This window comes from Apis cerana, linkage group LG3 (genome assembly GCF_029169275.1).
Source record: "Apis cerana isolate GH-2021 linkage group LG3, AcerK_1.0, whole genome shotgun sequence".
Lineage (NCBI taxonomy): Eukaryota > Metazoa > Arthropoda > Insecta > Hymenoptera > Apidae > Apis > Apis cerana.
Genome location: NC_083854.1, coordinates 6,039,541 through 6,064,037, shown reverse-complemented (window position 1 = coordinate 6,064,037; position 24,497 = coordinate 6,039,541). Strand labels below are relative to the sequence as shown.

At 37.8% G+C, this 24,497-nt stretch overlaps 2 protein-coding genes across 10 annotated transcripts in view; one reads left to right on the top strand and one right to left on the bottom strand.

Annotated features, from left to right (window-relative positions):
• LOC107997269 (RNA binding protein fox-1 homolog 2) overlaps positions 1 to 24,497 on the bottom strand; it is a 299,964-nt gene that overhangs the window by 186,840 nt on the left and 88,627 nt on the right. For 2 of the 4 annotated variants that reach the window (XM_062072506.1, XM_062072507.1), the window contains exon 3: positions 8,876 to 8,918. The exons of the other annotated variants lie outside the window; for them this stretch is intronic. The gene's annotated coding sequence lies outside the window, so the exon portion shown is untranslated. The remainder of the gene's footprint in view (positions 1 to 8,875; positions 8,919 to 24,497) is intronic. 4 annotated transcript variants of the gene reach the window in all.
• LOC107997270 (uncharacterized) overlaps positions 1,359 to 24,497 on the top strand; it is a 137,972-nt gene continuing 114,833 nt past the window's right edge. For 3 of the 6 annotated variants that reach the window (XR_009829116.1, XR_009829118.1, XR_009829117.1), the window contains exons 1-3: positions 1,359 to 1,465; positions 1,737 to 1,842; positions 2,166 to 2,442. The gene's annotated coding sequence lies outside the window, so the exon portion shown is untranslated. The remainder of the gene's footprint in view (positions 1,466 to 1,736; positions 1,843 to 2,165; positions 2,443 to 24,497) is intronic. The other 3 variants (XR_009829119.1, XR_009829120.1, XR_009829115.1) reach the window with 1 other exon arrangement.

The following is a 24,497-nucleotide window of genomic DNA, read 5'->3' as shown; positions in this document are numbered from 1 at the left end:
GCAACAAAAAATACTAGAGACATGAGTTCAAGTATTATATTGAATTATTCTATTAAATTGAAATTATGTATAATATTAATTGTATATATATTTAAAATTATTGTTCAAAATCGAAACAATATACTTGATGCGAAGTTAGGAAACTGTTTTATCAATGAAGGACCAATAGCAGCGCTCCTTGTAAAGAACTATTTCAGGATTTTGTTTGTAGGTGGTGGCGACACATGTCTTGCTATCTTACGCCATCTAGTGCTTAACTTTTAATCGATTTCAGATTGTGATTCAAATCTCGTAAGAATCACGATAAAAAGAATGATCATTTAGAAAGTATTTTCTATAAGACAATAATCTACTAACATTTCCCTTATATCGTTCTAAACCTTCTAAATAAACAAATGATTAACGATTTTCTCAGGCAATGGAATTCATTAACAAATGAAAATATACGATTTTAATACGATAGCAATTGTTAATGAATTAGTCGAAGTATTTGTTAATTAAGTTCAGTTATATCATTATAAAAGAAAAATAAGAAAAACGAGCAAATAAATGGGCAAAATAAAATAACGTATAGCATTATGGGCAAGAGACGTGTCTTAGAAAAGATAACTGTATATGACAAATTTAGAAAGTAATATTTTTATAGTGACATACCCAAATTTCCCAGTCCAATTGCTCCCACTCTTGATTCAGGATTATTCTCATCCTAATGTTACGTAGTCTAATGTTTCTAATTATATCTTGCACTGTTTTTTCCACAGAAAACGAAACATGTTTCTTTGGTGCACGCATGGCGTCGAACAATGTTGCAAAACTATTCGAAAATTATTTGCGCGCGCTTCTCAGTTTGTTCGTTGTCGCCACCTCGTGACCATTTTCTGTATTAAACTAGGGAAGAGTCGATAACATAGAACGCTACTGTACATAAATTTAAAAATTAAATTTAAAATTGTTTATTTTTTATTATAAAGGAAATATCAAATAGGCATTTTAATAGTGATTTTTTAATGATGAAATTAGAGAATATTTTTAATTTCTTTACGATAATAATTACTATAAAATTGCTATGATTGATGCTAAAGCTGCACTGATTGCTGTATCTACAATATAAAATTTTACTTCGTCATACGATTGAATTATAAACGATACATTTGTATATTTACGAAAATATTTCAGAAAATGACTTCCACGAAATATGCTATTGGTATCTATGTATACATTCTGCAAAACAAAAGTCAAAACATTGAATATTTCTTATAGCCATCTAATCATAATATTTCTTACCTCATCAGTTCCCGGAAAGATTATCTTCGATTTGGCGCGTAATTTTAGTGGAAGGGGAAATGTCGTTTCAGCCAATTAGAAAGTCCTTAGGTAATTCTGTAATGCGTAGCATCATAGTTCTGTCGAAAATCTTTGTGGTGTGAGGTGTTGCTGGCTTGTCCTGTATAATATTAACTACGCAGTATGTATTTTTAATTTTCTTCAACTGATTTTTATAGAATATTGTTAGCTTTTTTTATTTAACAATTCATTGAATGTTTCTAATAACAAAATTAACTAATTTCTCGAATATATTTTTCTTCCGATCGTATCTGTAACCTATTAGGATTATAAATAGCTTATATCAATCTTTAAAACTGAATTTGAATTCAATTATTGTTTAATATATGTACTTTTTTTTAATTTTATGCATTGCAAGTTCTATTTCTTTAAATCTATCAATTTTTTTCCAGATTACTATTGGTTGATTGCAGGATGCAGTATAATAGGAATGTAAAACACCATGTACGCCATTTTGATTACGTAACAGTCAACGTATTAATTTTTCAAAAAGATTTGGTAATGTATAATTTATTTTAAGATCACATAAACATATATATGCGATTGAATCGTATATTTTTTCAATAATATTCGATATTCAATATTCAATACATAATTCAATACATAATTTATATAATTTGATAATTTCGAAATATTCGACAACGATGAAAAGTTAACCATACTTTTTATCTAATTTGTTATTTGTAAAATAATAATTATTTAATAATTGTTAAAAAAATAGTGAATACGCGATAGAAAACATAAACACGAAAACAAATATTGTTTCTTTTTTTAATCATCTTTCTTTTCTTCTGCACTCATTAATGTAATTTCATTTTCAGGACATTATTTTTTATTATGACCAAGTGCAATGTGGTCAATAGAGTCAGTGTTTGTTGCGCAATAGTATTTTCAATATATTTCAGTGCATGAAAACTCTTATTTATTTTAATTATAATAATCATTCGCGAAATTAGAGTCAGTGTTTGTTCCTCTATAATAATTTCATTAGTCATATCAATAGTCATATCAAATTTTGTATTTATTTATTTTAATATTCATTTTCACATACTAGAGTCAGTGTATCAAGAAAGCAAAGCAGTCATCTATCATCATAAGGTAAGTCTTTTATTTATTTTTCTATAATTTATTTTATTTTTTGCATTTTTCTTTTTTATGATTTCTATTTTTCTTTTTTCTCAATATTGGATTTTATAGATATTGTACATATAAATGTATATATTATATCTTGATACCAATATTATATTTTATCTTTTTATGTATTTTTTTATCATATTAACTTATTAGAAACTAATTCTATTAATATATCTAAAACTAAATTCTATTAATATCATTTGAGACAATGAATCTTTTCTTTTAAATGTGAACATTTTACAATCTGAACACATTTTAACTTCTTTTGTAAAATATCTTTATAATATAATATATGTAAAAAATGTGTTCAAGATGTTCATTCAAAATTATCAAATATTTCTGTGTTTGGAACGTAGATCATCAATATATATATAATTGTAAAGAATGTGATTTCACTTCTTTTAAAATTCCTTAAACATTTTATCTCTATTTTTCAATTTTCAAAGAATTCAAGGAATGAATCCTATCTACTTAGTGAATTCAAATATCTCTTCAAAGAGCAATCCTTGGATTCTCATTTAAAAAAGAGACCTTATCATTCAATCTTTGGGAGTATAAAATTCATATTGGTATCTTAAAAAATTTCGTACTTCCATAAGAAATAAGCCATCCGTTCGCAATCGTTGCTCAGTAATAAAGTCCACTCGTCTGGCGCGCTGCTTTCGAATTACTTCTTATTAATTCTAAAGCGGAGGCGGAAAAGCAAATACTTCCAAATTATTCATAATCCCAATGCCTTCGGACTGGCATAATGGAAATTCATAGAGTAAAAGGCTTTCGTCGCGGTTCTGTTGATTCCTTTTTATCAATGAAATACCTTTTCCATTCCCTTCAAATGTCTGAAAAGTCGCGCGAAAACAGTCGAAAATAATTTCAAGAAGCTGGAACCGCCGCTATTATTAGCGCTTCACGATTCCAACGAGTCTCTTCGGTTTTAAAACCGTGAAATTCATATTAAAACGTACCCTACGAATTATTTTTCGCCATGCAAAATTATCCACTATAGAGAAGAGGGAAAAGAGAGAAAGAAGAGAATTGCTGGACCAGACTTCGGACCGGAAGAGATTTAAATCTCACTCTTCCTCGTTTATGGTCTGATTCTCTCTTTCTCTTTCTCTCTGTTTGTTGTTGCTCTGTGACGTTGCGGAAACAGCCGTGCCATTATGCGTTTCCTGCAGTTGACGTTCCATCTCCCTTCAAGACAGAGCTAATTTCCCGGATTTAATTAGCCGGCGCGTAAAGGCGGCTCCTTTTAATCGAGGATTAATTTGCACCGTTTATATACGTGTTTGCTTTTACATTTCCTTTTCGGCCTCTTTCTCTCCGTTCGCATGAACCGTTTTTGGGATTGAAATGGATATGGTAGATACAGTTCATTGAGATTCGGGCTTGTTCATTTTGGGCTGTAATATCGATAGTTTGAATGTTATTTGGGTTCTGAATATAATTTCTGTATTTATCGTTAAGAGGTTTAAACGTTAATTGGAATTACTTGATTATGTTGTATTTAAGTTACTATTCGATTTCTAATTATATTAAATTAGAATAAAGTGGTTCTAGATTCAAATCGAACTAATCTAGATTCGGTTATATTGATGTTAGATTTATCAAACAGAGGCTAATCGTAGAATAGTTAAGATAAGTCTTCGAAATGGGTATAGGATTAAACTGAAATCAAATCATGATCTAATTATCTTCGTTCGAATTTATGATTTATTTCATTTATGCGAAAACAAGAGAAAAATTTCAAAAATTCAATTATATTATTTTTTTTTTTTTTCATTTTTTTATATCGTGTAATAATCAAAGAAGAATATTAATTATTTCCATAAATAATTTTGCGGTCTATGGAAAAAGGATATTCCAAATTTTTTTTTAAATTACTTTCCATCCTTTTTCCTATATAATAAAATATATTTTTCATTTTGTAACGTTAGCTAACGAAGCTAATGAAAAAATCTTGTGACACTGAAAAATGAATTTTATTTTTATTAAAAAAAATTACCTACCTTTCCTATATTAATTTTTTCACAAATCGAACGAAATATAAATACTTACAAAAAATTTTTAAATTCTCTCACTTGCTCATAACTCGATTCTCCCCGAATTATCATCTTTCAAATTTTCCTTTCCCTCTACCTTTCTTGACCAAACGTAAAACGATGATCGTGCATCGAATGGATCCTCGTCCGATTACATTTTTCAACTAAACAGGCGCGTGTGCAGATATGCTGGAATTTATCCAATCCGTAGATTAGATTGCTCCTGCGGTTCTCCCATCCCGATACGCGCGTCCGTCGAGATTATTAAAACATCCTCCGTTATTAATCCGTCCCGTCACTCGAGACCCTCGACGAGCACTTTTCCCGCATTTCCCACAGGTTTCCCCCCTTTCTCTCTCTCCTCCCTCTCTACCATCCTCCCTGCCCCGCGCACACGCTTTCGATTCTAATTCAATCATGCGATTCTCCTCCCCTTCTATTCCTCCCCACGAATTTTCACCCTCCAATGTCATCGGCTAGGGGGAGGGCGAGGAAAAAAATCCGTAGCGGTTCGTAAAAATCTTTCTCCGATTCCCGATCTTTTTCCAAGGCTTTGAAACGATTATTCGGGACGAATGATTCGCGATGATTTTCAATTCCGCGGGGTGTATACGCGCGCATTCATATTTTCTCTCTGAGGTGAAAGCGCACAGGTCAGAATGGGGGAGAAGGAGGGATTGTTTGCCGAGTCAGGGGAAAGTCAAGGGTTGTAAAGTGGAAGTTTTGCTGGAATATTCGTGGGGTTTCGAGAGGGAATAGTAAGGGATGAAATTCTGCTCATGATTGGAATGTTTTTCGGGAATGTGTTCGGGGGGAGGAAAAGTTTCGAGGGAAGGAAGCGCGTTCGACGTTTTTATGAAGTTTGTATAAATGTGGGGAAAATTGGGAAAGCGTGAAATCAGCTTCGAGATAATAATTTTGTAAGGAATAGGATGGATGCTTCGGGATGATTATTCCAAGAGAGGGAAGTAAATCTATTGTTGTTTATTACGTTGTTTATAACAACGCCGATGTTTATTTTCTACGCGATTGGTATTCATGAGCGTGCCTCGTGATTCTCAACTAGCTTATTATATTTCGAGAAAAATATAGAAAAATAGAGAAGCTCTCCGTTTCTGATTTCTCATGAAAAATAGAAATTCTCGTGATAAGTAGAAAAGTAGAGAATGAACGAATAAACAAGATTGTACGTCATTCGATTAATTTCTTTTCCTACTTCCTACTTGCGTATACAATATCTCGTTAAAACGCTCAACGTCAAGTCGAATAATTATTCCCGTCTGATCAACGATAACGAAAGAATTCCTCCTTTTACGCCGACCCTAAATCCTCTCGCAAGAAAACGAATTCGGTAAGGGATGAAATTAAACTGCACCACGGGCAAAGCATCCTACCCTAAGATACAATTCTGAACTGAATTCTACAACCGAGAAAATGTTTCCAATTCCAAAGAATACCTTCAGAATTCTCATTGTCCAAAGGCGACATTGCGAGCCAACCCAACCCTTTCTCGACCCGTGCACGGGAACAAGGAGCGGGCGTAACGAAGTGCAAGTGGCAGAAATTCAGAGGCACAAGCCAGGTAGCCGCGAGGATAGGAAAGCGGAAAATTGCAGGTCCGTGTTTCGCGCTTGTCGAGGCTGTAATTAACGAGCGTCACGTCGAAATTACGTCTCGGCCCGGGAGAGGAACGATGCCTGCATCTTCAGGACGTTGGTGTCTCGTACTAATTTACCCCTCCCCTTCGTCGAACGCATCGCATCGGCCGCCTTTGTGACGTTCATCCCTCCCTGGAAGAAGCACCGCGAGGAGAATCCTTCCTCCCTTCTCTCCCTTAAATAGACGCTCCTTGGAAGGATCGACGAGCTGATGGCAATTATTTTCTTACCTGTCCCCGTTTCTACCAGCCATCCCTTAATTATAAGAGTCGTGTAGAGCAATTACCTAATAACCTGCACGCGAGATTGTCGAACGAATTTTCGATGGCGAGTTCGAATGGAGGGAAAGGGGTAATGACGTAAATAGCAGAATGTTCGAAATGTTCAAGTTTCGTCGTAGGTATCTTAAGACCATTGGTGACCAAAGATCCAAGTAATTCGAACGGTATTCTTCGGTTTAAGTATTCCAGTGGGATTGGAATTCTGATTGGATTTCATTTTTTTTTTTCCTTATTTTAATCGAGTTATTTTTTGCGATACTTTCGAAATAGTTAGATCTTTGAGATCGAAATAGTATCGTGTTTCTCGGGTTTAATTGGTAAATTTGATGGAGTAACAAATTAGGAGGGTGTAGATTTTTCCTTTTTCAGTTTTTTGTAGTTTTGTGTGCGAGATGAGATCGTGAAACGTTGGAAAAATAAGAAAGAAAAAAAAGAGAGAGAGAGGAAGATTAGGTATTTTGCTAATGGATTTCTCAATGAAATTAAGTAAGATCTTTTTTTTTTTTTATCTTCTCTATGAGATAGGCTTCATAAATATGCATAATGGAAAAATATCACAATGTGAACGAAGTCTCAGACTGTCAATTAAATCCAATCTGAATATCTCTCTCCCATATTTCTTAATTATTTAGTTGACCAATTAACATTCCATCTGCTCCATCGGTGTTTACCAACTCGTTAAACAATTTGCTGGTTGCATATTATCGTCTTCTAAAAATTCTACGAAATTCCCATACAAGATTCTCAATTTCTCTGACAAATAATTCGTTTTCCAATCAAATCAGGAATTTCGATATTCCCTAATTTGCTGTTCGACGAGGTTCGAAACGATAAAGGCTTCCACTTTCGGTTCATCATCAGAATTCGATTTATCGTATCAGGAGATCGGTGGGCGAACGAACGAAGTTCAATTTCGTTTCCATTCGAACGGGAGAAAAATCTTCTTAACGATGATAGCCAGACAGAGACTTTTCAGGGCGAGCAAGTGTGATTTCCTTTCGTTGAGGAACCGCCTCGTGTTTCTGTCGGGTTTAAGGTCAGCCATTTTTCCGCGACAGAGCGGTGGACGTAAGAGGATTAAGCCAGTTTTCTTGCCGGAGGATTTGCCACGTTGCACAGATGCTGCTTGTTCGCCATTTCTGCCTCTCCCTGCCATTTCGCGATGAAATTAACGAAGGATTTATTCCTACTCGCTTTTGCGAATTACTTTCGAATGCAATATTTAAAGTTAAAGCGAATTTTATTTGCTTCTTCGAAGAGAACTATTTATTTGCTCGATCGAAGAGAAGGCCTTCGTTTCTTCGTTAATATTTTTGGAAACAGGGGGGAGAATTGCGAGGATGTTCATATTATTTAATTTCGCGAAGGGAAAATCGGATGGAGGGATAAAATTGATCAGTCATAATTTAGCAAAATATGAAATCTTCCTTTCTGTAAATGATAGAAGATACTTCAAGTGAATCGAACAACGATTTTACAGATTAGCCTTTCGAGGACTAGACACACAAAGAACAAACTGTAAACTTTTTTTATTTTACACCACATTATTTCATTCATTTCAAATTTCTACAGGACGATATTATACTATAGATAGAAAATTAATCATATCGAATAACATCGTAATTAACGCGAAATCCACGAAATAAAAGAAAATATCGAATATATAAAATAAACGATCGAACAAATCGAATACCGTGAATCGCAAAGTCAAATTCACCGTTCACAGAAATTCCTAAGTAAATCAATTCGTTATTGTTGGCGGTGAGAGACGATTGGAAGGAGGCGAACAAATAGCCGCGTATCGGAAAAGAGTTTCCCGGGAAGGAAAATTACATCGGCCTCATAGCTCGCTATTACCCCCCGCACCGCCTGTGCATTCGAACCGAATTAGAAAACTTTTCGCGTGATTAATCCCGAAAGAGGATAACTTGGAAACGATCGAAAGAACGATTCGAGGATCGAAATTAAAACTGCTCTCCCTCCCTCTCTCCCTCTCTCTCTCTCCTTTCAATCTTGATATATTAATCATTCTTGGGGCAAACGGTTCTCGCGGTTTCCGTGTCAAAGACGAGCCTCCTTTTGTTCAACCTTGGTCAAAAGGGATTGGATTAATATCGCGGCTCGTGGACGCTCGATATTTAACCCGATGGTGGAGAATGGATGGTCAAAGAGAGAGGGAGGGGGGAGAGGATTCTTTGAGCTCGTTTCGAGGGATAGCAGGATTAAACGGATGGAGATTAAAAATTAGGAAAGTGCGGGGGCCATCCCGCACACCCGGTTGCGAGAGTTGAAAACTTCTTCCGTGACGCCCTCGAGTTCCCTTCTCGCCGGAGAACTATTTTACCGCTCGGCGGCAATTCGGGAGGATGGTTCGGGTTAATTAAACGTTATGATTCTCAACCACTTATGTACTCACGATGTGGGGTATGCGGTGTGGCGTCTTGGCGCGGTAGGTCAACCTGGAACGAGAAACGGAACGCGTTATTAATTGGAGATTATTGGTAATCGTCTCGTGGCTGTTAGTTTGTTATTTCATAGTTCGTCTTTGGATTGTTTTCTTAATATTTGGGGATATTTGTTAGTTTTTTAGTCGTTGATATTATTCTCGATATAAGGGAATAAATTTCACCTTAGAGAAACGAGACCAAGTTTACATTTAATTAATTATCTTGTACATCCTCGCTATCTTCGTTTGAAGGATCGTTCTTTGATGTTAATTATGAATATTCTTGGATTCGTTAAAAGTTACGAAATGGTGTCTTTCACTTGTTCCTCCACGATACTACTCGCTATCTTTTAACACGCTCTTTAGGAGCGAGTAAATAGCCCGTTTAGCCCGAAGCTACTATATCTCTCGAAAGTATATATACTCAAACATACTTCCTCGTTACGTTCCTTCTTATACATCTTTTTCCCTTCTAGAAATCTTCTCGGTGTAACCGAGTACCATCTTTCGTATTATATTTAAGGGAAATATATACTTCACGCATAAACCTTTTGAACCTTGTCCCCTATTTTTCTCTTTTTAAAAATACAATTATTCCAACAAACGACGAATCCTCTCACAGATATTATTCCAAAATGGAGTCGATCGTTCGTCCACTTTTATTTATTTATTCAAAAACTTGCTCGACCCGTTCGAAATTTAATTATCACTCGAATTATTCACCCTCTTCCACGATAATCTACGTAACTCGTACACTCATTTTAAAACGAAGATCTGCCCATCGCTGCGTTCTATCTCGATTCGATTTCAAAGGTGTCGCTCCCCAATCAATACCCTACCTCCTCGTCGCTATTCAAAACCACGGACGCTCGAAGATCTCTCGAAGATCTCTCGAAGGGAAAAGGGGAAGAGGAAGAAAAAGAAGAAGATTCCTGTTCCACGGGTCCCGCGGGTGCACTCCAGGATCCATTTTCATTCTGGTCGTCGAAAATTTCCAGGGGAAACGTGGCTGGTCTCGCGAAATTTGAAGGGCGGGTTTCGATTTAAAATGGAAATGGAGATCGGCGGGCGGTGAAAATAAACGATGCCCGGGCGTAAATTACGAGGCGAGGAGGGGAGAAGGGGAGGAGGGTGGGGGTCAGAGAGGACGGCAATTTCGAGAATCGGCGGGCAAAACGTTGTTTCGACGCTGATCGATATTTAAAGGGGTTATCGAACAGGCGACCACGATTGTCCACCGTTGGCTGATCTGGTTTTGTCTCTTTTTCGACGCTCTTTGAATTTCGCGCCTCCATTTCTCTTGTTTTTCTTTGTCTCGTTTTGCTTTTGTCTGCTGGATCGTGATTTGGATCTTTTCGGGGAAGGAGACCTCGTCGAAAGTGTCGATTTGATTGGCCTTTTGTCGCGAATGTGTTTGAATAAAGTTTTAAAAACTTGAATTCGATTCGATCAGATAAAAGAGAATTATCTTTAGGAGTTTTTACATCGGTCAAAAGGATCGAATTTTCTTTGAGAGAATAAAAATTGTATCACCTTCTCTACGAAAAAGTCTTGTCAGGGATTGAAAAACGGGATGTGTATGAAGATATACGTGGCGAATTTGTGGGGATAAAAATTGATGAATATATGTTTGAGAATGAAAGATTTCGTAGAATTAGAGGAAATGTAGGCTTTTGGGATTGGAAAGAAATTATTCGAGAAACGAAAAAATAATTTCATGGACCAATAATAACGAAATCCCCTTAAGATTTCTATTACTATCTTTTTAAAAATAATATCTACCCAAATCATCCTTCTTACCCAATTCATCGGATAATCCAGAATTTCTTTCTTCTTCTTGAAAGAGCTTCTTGAAAAAGCACGTAGCAAGAGAAGGAAATGACATTTCCATGCTTGTCTGCACAAAAGAAGGGAAAAGAACAGGCGTGAAATTCAATTTCACCGATGGCGAGGTAACATCGTGAAAACTTAAACAAACGGCAAAAAAAGGATTGGAAAATCGGGTTACTACGACGTTAATCGGATCCATCGCGCTCAAACAAATTACATCCATTCTATTAACGCTACATATACATATATTATACTCGCAATACGATCAACGGGCTCGATTGAACAGGCGTTAAATCGAATCGACAGGAATGAGTTCTATCTGAAAAATTCAAGAGAGAGGGAGGGAATGAAAAAAAGAAAGAAAAAATGAGAAAAAAGTCGATCGATGCTAGGCAGAAAAAGATGAATAGTGAAAAATGGCGGAGATCGAGGACAGTCGAGAATAATAAATCGCGCGTGTACGTATCCTTTTTTGAGTTGGAACTATCATTGGTGTGTGCCCGTTTTAGGAAGAAACTCGTGTAGAAAATCCACGTTTCTGCAAACATGGATCGAATCACTGGACCGGTTGATGAATCTGATCGCGTATAGGATACTCGATTCCTCTCTTGTTTCATTCTCAGTTTTATTATTAATCGAGTTTCTTCTGGAAGCTTGATCTTTCTTTGGGAGCGGAGGAGAAAGGATAACGAGGATCGAATGAGAGGATCGTTGACGAGAGGAACGAAATTTAGGACGTAGCCAATTGCATTTTACATCGAGCTTGGAGAAACGGGAAATTGAAATACGGGAGATTTTTAATCAGGGGAATAAAATTCACAAGGGAAACGTCAAAAGGGAATAATCTTCCATCGTTATGGACTAACTTTCATTAAAATTCTTGAAGGAAAGAATGAAAGAAACTCACCTCTCGCGAAATCATCCCTCTTACAGCTTCTAATCAGCCAATTTCCTCCTCGAACTCAAATTGAGCAATTCAATTTCCCTCCTCTGTGTAATTCTATGCAATTTTTCTAATTTCATTATCCCAATATTTATATATACAAATCGTTCTTTGTAAAATTTAAAATCTTCTAATCCTTACGGGTTATATATCATCGAAAAGATTTTCGAAGATCTTCTTCTAAAATTGTTTTAAATAGCTAGAAAGAAATTATATAGTTATTACGAGTAAAATAAAATTAATCCATATTCGTAATAATCATCATCCTGATAATGAAACACCAACTTGAAAGATGATCTCGCAAAGATCGGCGCAAGAAGAATTCGAAATTGCTCGCTTGGGGATGAAAACGGCGATTTTCGGCCGTGTAGCTGAGCCCAAGAATTGTAAAGCAATTACTTTTAACTCCGTTTTCGTAATCGATTGCTTAGCTAGCGGCCACTACGTGACCTGTATCGTCGCCTCGTGCTCTCCTACCTACGTTTCCGTTCACCACTAGGTGTCTCACGTTCCCCTCGTATTTCTATATCGCTTACCAGCCAACCGCCTTCCGTCTTATCCAATTCCCAACGCGGCTCCAGTCGAGGCTACTTCCGACCGATAATAAAATCCGGAACTAATATCCGCTAAGGCTGCGTCCAATGTTCCCTCGGGATAGTGTATCGATCACGTCGTGCACGTGACAATGGACACGTGAAAGGTGTTGCTCGTGCGCAGCAAACTCGAGAATTTATTTATTATATCCGTAAATGGATGAAGTCCATCCAATTCGAGAGAAAAAAGAAGAATTGGAATTGTTTAGGAAAGAGATTTTGCTTGGCTTATACCAATATACTCCCTGTATATTAATTTAATTTCCAAAATTGATAATTATTGATTTTATCGAGAAAGGAAAAGGGAAGTTTGAATTTCAACATTTTTAACATTTTTCCATCGCAAGTTGAGTACGATTTCTCCTTCGAAAACAGTTGCCAAAGACCTCGCTCCTGTTCCCTCCTCCATTTAAGTTGTTAACCGCTGTCGTTTTCCAAAGTTTCGGGCGCCATTACCCGCGACAAGTTCCATTACCACGCACGAGGATACCAGCGTGTCCCCTCACGAAACAATCTTCGATCCTCCACCCTAATTACTTCCAATTTATATTGGATATATTGTCCGTGATGGACATCTTTGGACCGATAATCGATTCGTGTCATTTTCTCGTTTTAATTAAAAATAATAGAGAAAACAAGAAAAAAGAAACCATTAGAAATCATCGGAAACTGATAGCTTGAAGTATTTATTGAAAAAGTAATCGTACGATACTTACAACCGAAGGGAGAAAAGAAAAGAATTTTTCGATTAAACTTCGAGTTCGAAGGAAGATCCTCCGATCTCGGAAAAATTCTTTCGAAAGAGAAACTTCTCCGGTTGAGGAAAATGCGCGGATAAATAATAATGGCGGATAAAAAAAATTTCCTTCTTCAGATGCGACCCGTCTGTAATTACATCGTGACGAACCGTGGGGATGGCCGTGTATTTATGCGGTAATGGATATACCACGGGCTACATACTTGTCCCGGATAATGGCGTCGCGTGTTGTCGACGACGGGGCTTGGAGAAACCGGCGGATAAAGATCTGCGGTCGCGTCCTGTTGAAAAATTCATCCGCGGAATCAGAAACGGTTCCGCGGGAATAATAATTCATCGCTCGTGACGGATTATTACGAGGCATTCACGGCTCGCCTTCTCATTTCGGAGGGCGAAGATCGGGTTCCATCGAAGAACATCAGTCTTTGAAAGAGAGATTTGCAGAGTTTGTTCTTCGACTTGTTGAAGGGAAGTTGGATTCTTTTAGATTTTTTATTTTATACAGATCGAGATAATAAATTACACGACGATAGATTTCTCATCATTTTCACAGTTATAATCGTAATTTGTTTCTTGTAATTTGTATTTAGGTAATGAATTGTGATAAATTATAATTAAAATGATACATTGAACGTGACGTGAAAATTCTTCTGAGAATCGCGCACACTCCGTGAAGAAGAAAAGATTGAAGAAATGGAATGGAGATAATTACGTTACGTGGTTTTATATGTTCATTATAATCGGAATTTTGGTGTATGAAATTAAAGTTCGGTTAGATAATCAATATCGTTGCAACCGATACCATCAATCATTAATTTGTCCAAACACTAGAACCATTTTTTCGCAAACCGGTCTATATTTGTATCTCGCGTATCTATCGTATATAACAATCAACCGAATTGTTCCATTTCCCATCATTCCATGTGCTTCGGTTTCCCGCTGACGAATCAAATATTTGAACTCGAATCAAATATCGAAAATTTGATGCTACGTTGCAAAAAAAAAAAAAAGAGAGAGAAGAGAAAGAGAGAGAGAAAAAAAACATCACTCACCCTCTATCGTAAATTGGCTTTCCAACGATTCTGTTTAACTCTGTACTCATTGGTACAGGACCCAAGTCCATTGTTACGTTCGTGCAGACGTCCGTGTACGTGGTTAATGGATACGCGTGCCGTAAATGTCCTGGTTAATGGCGGCGCGGATTATCGTGCAATGGCCATTTGGTCATTGTGTCGTATCATGAGGGGAAAAAAAAAAAAAAAAAAGAGAAGAAGAAATTCGAGATATAACGCAATTTCATCCACTGTTCATAATCACGTATCTCTAATTTTCATTTCATAAAGTCGGTCGTTATGCGTTTAGTAGTTTCGTAAAATTTAGGTTAGTTTTCGCGGGAAGTTTGAAATTGAAATTATAGATCGAAAAGGAACATTGAGGTTAAACGAAGTTGCCGATCATTCATTACTTCAAAAATTCACTTCGAGGGAAATTTCCATTGTGAAATTATGAATTGTATTTAGAATTTAAGGACGAATCCTTTTGTGAAATTCTTTCCAAGAAATTCAACGTTAATTAATCGGGTTTAACGTGTTTTGCAATCGATAGGGATTAATCGATGCAGAGTCGTAATAATGATCCCTCGGCCCGAAAGCCAATCAGAATCCAACGGTGCAGAAACACGGCAAATGGTGATTGCGAGGAAATCTTTGTGCTCCTCATAGATCCTCAGAAACGAGGTGAATCCTCGTTGATGTCCGATTTTTTTTTCTCTTTTTTTTTTTAGATGACACAAAAGGACTAAAGATAATCTCGATATCTTTGAGGTTGAGAGGCGGATGCAATAATAACGAAACCTCTCGAACGATTAGGGGGTGAACAGGGCGTGCATATCGTTATCACTTCCGCTCGATCGCGTATTACGTCCTATCGAGATTTCGCTGATCGAGGAATAAAGTGGAAAGTATCGACGATAAGGTTGAAGGTGCTTTGTGATAACCCTTGTTGTCGCGTGGCCATCGATTAATCGTTAAAGAGCTCTCTGAACCGTGACACAAATATTTGAGAATTCGTCGAACGATTCGTTTCAATTTTTCTCCATCTTTTCATTTCTCGATTTAACTTACTTTTTTTCGGTTGATGATTTTTCAATTCTAATTGTTAATATTTACTCGAAGTTATTTCATTTTTGGATAATCTTATTTGAAAAATTAACACCGTTTCTAGTCTTTTAAATTATGACGCTTTTCAATTTTATTGCGTGGAAATCGATTCCCCTCGCAAGTCGATCGCCATCCAATTCGAATCCCATAAAAATCGAAGCCTTCGAATCTTTAAAAAAGCCTCTAATCCCTAAATTCAATTTTCCAACGAAATCTATATCCATAAAGATCCGACTCCCTTTTCAAACACCATACCGATAGAACGATATATATTATTCACGTTCGATCATTCGTTCGACTTAAATGTACGCGTGAAGAAACAGTGATAATAATATTCGCGATATTAATCGAACGTCTTTCGTACGTTATTTATCGTAAATTTTTGTCCACCGATTTTTGTCGCTCGTGGAAAATATATTCGACTAACTTCGGAATTCGAGTATATCGAAGCACAAGATGGTTCAGTTATTCACAGAGAGGCAGCCATCTATGCGCCCTCCTCACCGGAATTTCGAAATGGAATTCCTGTCGCGCGAAATTTCGCGCTGATTGGTACGCACCAAAGGGAATAATAAACGGAGACGCATCTAATTTCACGTGACGAAGACGAGACGGTAAATAATACAGTAGCCAGTAGGTAACAAGGCGTGAGATAACGCTTTGCTTGTTTAATTCAACCTACCGCGTTTGATGATTTAAAGAATCACAATTGTAATCGTGTTCGTCCACAACGCTCGTTAGTTTTACCACGTACTTTCAAGAGAATTATATCGAATAATATGATTCCGAAATTCGAGAAGAATTGTGATCAAATTGATGAGAGATTTATTTTGAATTTCTTCAGGGATAATTTGAAAGAGTTATTATTTAATTTGATATATTTCTGAATAATAAATATTTCATATTTCATATTTCGTCGCTAATTGCGCCCCTTTTTTTGGAAAAATCTTAATAAATCGTTCATTTTAGAAAATGAATAAAAAAGAAATTCAAAATATTCGTAATATTAACGTAATAAAAACATAAAAAAATTCCCTCCCCCTTAATATCGCTCGAGAAAACTTCGCTATTTCCACTTCTCTAACTTGTATCTCTTCCTCCTCTTCCCTCCAAACTTTTTCAATATTTTCCCTACGTTAAAAGTTTTACTCGCCGATATCTTAACTGCTACACCAAAACAACGTATCCATTCTAAGTCTCCATTTAGTACCCGTTCCTTCAAAAGGATGACCCTTTTATGTATCGTTCGAATCGATTTTGAAATCGGGGAGGAAGAGGATCTAGCCTATAATAGCCGGCCGATCATCGGCCTTTCCACTTCTCCTCCTTTCGTTTCGAAGGAGGCATGCAAATTCCATGGGTGCTGCTATCGTGATCGTGAACATCCCCCGTTGTTGTTGCATCCAACAGCTGCCAATTACGCTTTCTTCTCGCGTGCAGAACGCTCGCGTGTCTTTTGCACACCGAATCTACCGTGTTGTCCCTAATTAGGGTAGCCTCGCTCGACCTTGCGCCACGGTGAAAATTACCAGTATAGACTAGGGGAATGGGGGAGACTATTGGACTGTTCTATCTTGAAACAGTCGATTATCTTTTTTCCACGCGAGCGAGTTATTTTTAACTCGCATATAAACTACGTAAAATAATTTTATATCTCAATATACACTTTTTTAGCTCCTTAATTAATCAAGAGATAATTTTCATTGTACAATAACACGCTCTCTTTAGTATGTCTCTCGTATTAACGCATGTTCTTCCTTTCTTTCTATAAATCATCGAGTATCACCAACGATTCCAACAGGTTATTCCGCACTTTTTTGATCAAACGCTTCTCGTTTCGATCTCCCTCATAATCCAGCCTCGCCTACGTGAACAGGTTTCACGATGGAAAGTCGTGGAGAGGAGCATCGGGGGAAGAACCGCGAAAGAAGCTGTCGCGTAACTAGGTTATTCATCAGGTTATTTCCTGGGCCGTTTGAATTTGCTTTCGACTCGAATCAAATAGTTCGTCAACCGATAATCGATCTCACCCTTTCCCTCGATATTTCCTTTTCTCGAGGGAATCGTCCTCCGTGGATAAATATCGAAGGGCGATCGCCTTGAAATATCGCCGATGTATTTCTTTTTTTCTAAATCTACGAGAAGACGGGATATAAATAACAAAATTTTTATCGTATTTGTCGAATTTATCGTAATCCTTTTGAACGATGCATCCAGCTGGATGATTTAATAATGGCGGTGTACGGAATAAAAAGGTTGTTCCAGATTGTGTGTAAGGTGACGGAGGAAGGGGAAAGGATATATCGATCGGAAGTTGGTTTATCCTCGATACTGGACGGCCGGTGAATCGAATTTCAAAGGGAAATTTCAGTGGGAGGAAGGACAAATTCGGAGACTTTGCCAAACTTTCACAAGACCCCATTCTCCACTCTCACCCTCTCGTAAATAATATACCGAGGGGAGGACCGTGGATAAATCATTTACTAGGATGACTTGGAATGAAACTTTAATGGAAACTTGGCCGCGATACAAGAAATGGAGGGACTGAGCTCGAATCATATTTCGATCGAGCGATTTTACTAATCTAAACGAGGGAGGGGGAATGATTATCTCTCTCCTACAAATTATTTAATACTCGCTTCGTTCGTGAATTGGTAAATACGCGAAACCCTAATTTAACTTACTTGACTTATCCACGGGTAAAAAATTCGATACAATTATATTAGCATTTATCAAAGATACAGCAAAGATACAACGAAATGTACGTTCGTAATATTATAAAAAAGAAATAGAGAAGAAACAAACTTTTACGCTGCCATTCTAACGGTGAAGCAGATAGTCCATTTATCGGCACGCGATAGTCAAAGCGCTAATAAGAGTCCGATCCGATGAACGATAGCCAGTTGTCAGGTTCGCGGTATTCGCGTGTTCCCAACTTTCTTTCCCGAGCATCGGGATCGAGAGAGTTGCACGAAACGCGGGAAATTTCCCGATCGAAATTTCCCCTCCCTTCGATAATTAACAACCGGAAGCTGCGACTCGTCGAGATTCCCGACTTGTTTTCCTCTCGAGAATGCTTCTCCTCCCCGATTTTTTCGTTAGCCGTTGTTGATCTTTCCACTCCAAGTTGGGAACGGACGGATGGAAAAGTTGGACGGTTTGGGATTGGAATTGGAAATGATTATTGATTCGAGGAGGCGAGGTGGATTTATTGTTTGCGACTTGGCGTTACTTTGTTTCGTCGATTGCTTCAACGAGATGAAAGTCTGAAGAAGGGGATGGAAATCGGAATGGATGGAAAAGCTCGAATATCGTGTGCATGAATATTGTAAACGAGATTTCGTAATTGGTGTTTCGGAAACGTGTTTTCATATTGATTAACCAACTCGACTAGTCGATCAGTTTGCAAATCAATTCGATCACGTATGCATGTTCCAACATATATCGGAATAATGATGATGCGGGGTTTGAACGCTTTTCGAGCTTCTTAAAAAGTTTGGAATTATATTTTAACGATATAAATCGATTTAACAACGTTACTTGTTTGTACGAAGCATGGAAATAAGATGATACTATCATTATATAGATATTGTCACGTCTATTTTCGACGATATTGCCGTTCACGAATACTTTCTCCGAGAGAAGAGTGGAAATAATTAATCGTTGACGGTGTTAAAATTGATACACGATTGGAGAATTTCTTTTTCTTGGCCGTTTTTACGAAGACGATACGAGGAGGAAGACCGATTAATGCAAACAGTCGAGGAAAAATTTCATTTATCCGACGAATTTATTCGAGTTCGTACGAGTGCTATCGAGGAAAGAAGGGTTTTCTGCCAAAGAGGTAGGAAAAAAGATGGACGGGAGGGAAGGGGTGGTGGAAAATGGAGGAACGAGATTTCCGCGGGTAGAAATTTTTATTCTACGGAAGTTAGTCGAATGGAAATCGTTCCCTTTCGACGTCTTAATGGATTACCATTTGTAAATTGTTAACGAGGATGCTGTGGAAATACATATTTCCGCGTGAAAGGGTGAAAAGGTTTCAGAAAGAAGCATAGAATTAATAATATTGGTAATTTGTCGTAGAGTAGAATCTTTCGTGAAATTGCTCCCGCTGCTGTATTTCCATTCTGTGTAATGCATTTTCGTCCGAGTATTTGTTTCTTCTTTTCTTCGTAAGATTAATTCGGTGATAAGTTTGTTTATCCTTCATATTCATCCTTACACTCTACCACCTATGAACAAATGCGTATGTTAAAACAGAGATAAAATAAAATTTTCATTTCATATTCTTATATATCGTATCACGAAGTACGATTAACGGATTATTCTTGAATTTTTAACACATTCTGAGATTGTGAAATGAAAAAAATCAAAAATCTTCTCTCGATATCGATGGATTTTCGTTTAAAAAATACTCTTTTCCCACAATATCGTCGTATTCATTGTCGTATCTACATTTTCTGCTATTTTTCCCCTATAATTATACTCAATCACGTAATTCATTATATATATATATATATACATATTTTATTTCACACACAAAGAAAATTGCATAAACACTCGCGGATTATTACATCACTATCGGACACGGGATCCATATTTCCACTCCCCTTTTCCATCGTCACGGGGTAGCGCTAATGAAAGGGGTAAACTCGACGACCATTTTTCAACGATGCCGTTGTTTTAAACCCCACGACTTAATGCATGCACGGCCAATATGGGTCGGTTTATCTCGCGTTAGCAGTACGACAGTAATATAGCGACGTCGTTTGTACGTCATCTTTTTAACGTTTACCGTGTTAAAAAAAGAAAGAAAGAAAGGAAAAGAACAACGGGATGCAGAGAGAGAGAGAGAGAAGGGAAGGTGAATGAAAAGAATAAAGCAAGGGAGAAGAAGAAAAAAAAAGGATGGGAGGAAAAGAGAGACCGGAAACACGTTCCATCCCTTCACAATGAGATAAATGCGGATGTCGCGCGTTAAATTATAATGTTACAACCTTCCTCCTCGGGGAAGAATGTCTGAATCACAATGAAATTTGCCGACGAATCTAACCCCGTGATGTCAGATGTGATATGAACTACTCTTCGCTCGCGTGAAACGCGAAACCGTCTTTCACAACTTTGGCGAAGACGATTGGCAAAAAAAAAAAAAAGAAAAGAAAACGAAAGGCGCCGATCGAAATGGAATGATATATAGGGTGTCTCGTAAGTCGTGTTACCTCGAACGAGGTCAGGATGATTTATGGCTCGAAATAAGAATAAGGGAATCAAGATTATTTTCGAGAAATATGCGTTTGAATTGAGGGTGCATCAGAATATATAACAATGAGAACAATCGGCGAAGGGTTATTCTGTGCACGAAGAAAATGTAGAATCACGATCCTTACGTATTATAAGATATTCTCGTTCGAGCCAATTGACAATTCAACCAAATTCTGATTAATATCCTATAAAATTTTAAATTATCGCTCTCTTCAAATTTCTATTCATACGAATCACAAGCCACTCTCTACATCCCTTGAACCTACGAATAGTTGGTCTTTTTCCCCGCGCTTTTCTCATCCTCGTCCAAATTGATAGGCCTTGCATCTTACGTTTGGACGAGGAGGGGAAGAGGAGGAGGGTTGGAAAACGAGGGAATAAGATATCGCTCCGTTCATCGCGGGAAGGGATGAAGAATTTCTGATCGGTGTCTGTAATTAGGTTGAATAAATGCATGAGTTGCACAGAGAAGGAGAGGCTCGACGATGAAACTTGGCGTCGTTTCAGTCGGGAAACAGCCTCTGCGCGACTACGTGGATAAAGAGAGGGGGAGTGGTGAGGGGGAGGAGAGGTTGAAAGAATATCCGATGTTTCTGGGTCAGTCGCGTCGGCGCTCGAGGATTTCCATCTAAATTTCAAAGCCTTGAAATCCCTTTAATTAAATATTTGTCACGTCGCGTGATCCGTGCCGCCTTTTATGATTTCTCTCGCGGTGTTAATACCGCGGTGGAATAATTTCACAGATACAAATGCTCGAGGAGCATGCCATTGGAAAAATTGACGCCTCTCAGGGTCGAATGTTTTTGAGAATTGTTCGATATATGTACATCGCTCCCTTCCTTCGTGATATCACGCAGAAGTTTGATAAACTTGATTGGATATCTTTGATCTTGTGAATTCCTTTACTATCTTTCTTCGATCGAAGACGCAAGTTTTATGAAAGTGTACTCCGCACTTTCTTCGCTTGAATTAAATTTACCTCAACATGTAGAAACGATCGATGCATACGAAAAATTAATTTCCACATTCACGCTCGGAGCAGAAAAATCATTTACATTTGATTAATATAATATTTGCGTGGAAAAGTGTCCTTTCGACTTCTTAGAATCCCGATATTTTTCGTATTGGATCGTTACATTTTCATCCTTTTTGTCGGGCGCAACGATGAAAGGATGATCATCTCTTCTCAAATTATCACGAGTCAGAGATATTCAATTTCCGCGCAATACCGTCGATAGCCTCGAACTCTCGATCTCGTGGATTTCCATCTAAATCCACGAATCGCCTCGGAACGAGAACGATCCTTTCAATACCTCATCATCCGCCACGGTTCTCGCCCCCATTCTTCGAATCCAACCGATCCACGTCGCCGTTCACCAAGTCCCCCGTCGATATCCGCCGAAAATAAGAGGAAAGGCCGGCTATCTCTATGGCCGCCTCCTCTACTCCTCCCCTCCCTGGACTTCGGTTTCGATTCCACCGCGATTTCCGGATCCGTTCTGATGCTACAGCTTGGGGCTGTGCAAACGCGGGGACAAAGGACGCGCCCACGAAACGCCCCGTGGAAACACATTTATCGGGGGCAATAAAGGACGCTGCGACGGAAAACGACGCCACAGGGTGCGATTGCTTCGTGTCGTTTTTACCCCCCTCTCTCTCTGCCTCTCTGTTCTGTTGCCTTATCCCTGTTGCAACCCCCTCGGCTGGACAATAATGAGGGAGAAGCCGTGCAAATACGAGCCACGACGGTCCATTGGCCGAGGAGAATCTCGTCAAACTGAATCGTTTACGAATTGTCAATTGTTCGTGAAAGGATTTATTTCTGAAATGTATATTTTGTTATTAATATCGTGCTCTGGAACGTGTCCACATTTTGTTTAAAGTTAAAAGGGTGTGAGAAGGAACAGTTTTCGTTCCAACTAAAATTTTTTAATTATACTGTAAAGTTAAGTATTCGATAACAACTATAATGAACGATGATAAATGATGATATAAAATAAATAAAATATATCAAGCAAATATCTGATCTATTTCCATTTAATTCGCCGTTAAATCAAGTTAACTTTATAGTTAATTGAATTAAAAAATTGTAGTTAGAACGAAACTTTTTCCAAGATCAATTTCTCTCTAATTATCTCATTTTATTCCGTTCCCTTTAACCGTTGGAAGTCATTCTCACCGATTAAACTTTAAAAATTCTGAAACTATTAACGTATATAATTACGCCTTTATCGAAACAATGTACCAAAAATTCTAGATGCTTCGTGATTTAATAAATCCCCACGAAATTTGTTCGTATTTAACCACACTTTATTCGTATTAAAATATTAACGTAATTAAAGTTTCCCTTTAAAAAGGGGGACAAGATAATGCGAATCTGCGCGCAAATCGATCGACAGTTTCCAACTGATATTTAATTTGCTGCGCGAGTTTGCGTTTCACGCGATAAAGGAAATCGTTTTGGGTATCGATCACATTGTAACTCTCGCGGATCGAATTCGAATGCGACCCTCGTAATTGTAATTAGTAATGGCAATTTCAAACAGTTCTCGATTAACGAGGCTTCGTTGGTTAAAAGTAATCGGCCGAGTTTCTCGAATCTTTCCTCATCGCTTTCACGATGCGCGAAATTTCCATGGCCGTTCGTTCCATTAAAATCGCGCCGCCGTGTTTTATTCTCCCGCCTCGAGGCCCGAAAACTCGCGCACGTTCGTGTATCGTGACGTTCCATTCGAAGTCTAGCGGCGATGTGGGGCAAACGGTGGTTTTGTTTTCCTTCTCGACCGGGCGAAAGCCCGTGTATATTGATATTCCGCCGAATGTTGATTTTGAAATAGTCGATATATTTAGATGTGGCTTGCTCTCGATTGTTTCGATACATTTATATTTTTTTAAATAGGTGAGATTGGAAACTCGGACAAAAAAGTAAGCGAAGAAAAAAATCTTTGGCGATTTCGAGAAATTTTCTTTTTATTTATAATCGATACGGGAAATTCGATACAGTAATACAGTTTTATAAGTTGAAAGAATGAATGGATGGGGGGAGGGAGGAAGTTTTCCACTTTGCAAAGTTTAATTTCACTTTGACGAAATTCTTTTTAAAGAATTTTCTCGAGATAATTGCAATTAGGAACTTGACAGATAAGAATTCTTGCCTGCTTGTTGTTTACTCGGGATATAATCTCTTTCTCTCTCTCAAGGGGAAAAAGAGATTTAAAGTAATTATTAAGAGTGTATTTTCCATCGCCGAGAGTTTAACTTTATTTACGCCACGAGGATTTCTAAGAATTTTTAAACGTAATAATAATAATAAAAATAATTAGAAACTCGAGAGACGAGAGAGAAAGAGAGAGAGAAAGAGAGACACCGGTTAAGCATCTTATATCTCAGAAGCGTCCCTCCAACCGAGGAGAAATTTTAATTTTCCATTGAAACGAGTTTCGAGCGATTTTCCACTATAATCGTGAAATTAGAAACTGGCCGGATAAAAAAAACCCCTCTCCCCCCATAGAATCTCGCGAGGAGAAAGAAGATCAAGGGGAAAAAAGTCCAAGGGTCATTAATAATTGATGACACGCTTCCTCGCATCCTCAGCCCTGGCGAACACGTATCCACTTTTTTTCATACGTGCTTAAAAAACATATATCTACACTCAACTCTCTCTCCTCTCGAGCCAATTTATAATTCATAGAGGCGAGTAATCGGAAATTGTGTCAGGAGCAAGAAGAACGGGCGAGCGGCTTCGAAGCGGAATAACTTACGAACGAGTCTCTCTCTCTCTCTCTGACTGACGCATCACGTTTCACCGATCCATCTCCTTTAAAAGATCTGTCTCCGTATGAAATCTCTCCTCTATATACCTAAATTTAACCACTCCTCCGGAGTAATTAATGAATTTCGCGGTACGGGAAATCTTATCTCGTTGTTTTGTACTCGTTTCGTAGCGACGAAGCAAAGTTTCCTATTTCCGAAAAAGGAAAAAAAGGAGGAATAAGGAAACATTCTGGACAGAAAGAAGCAGCGAAAAGGGCACAAAGGGAGATGA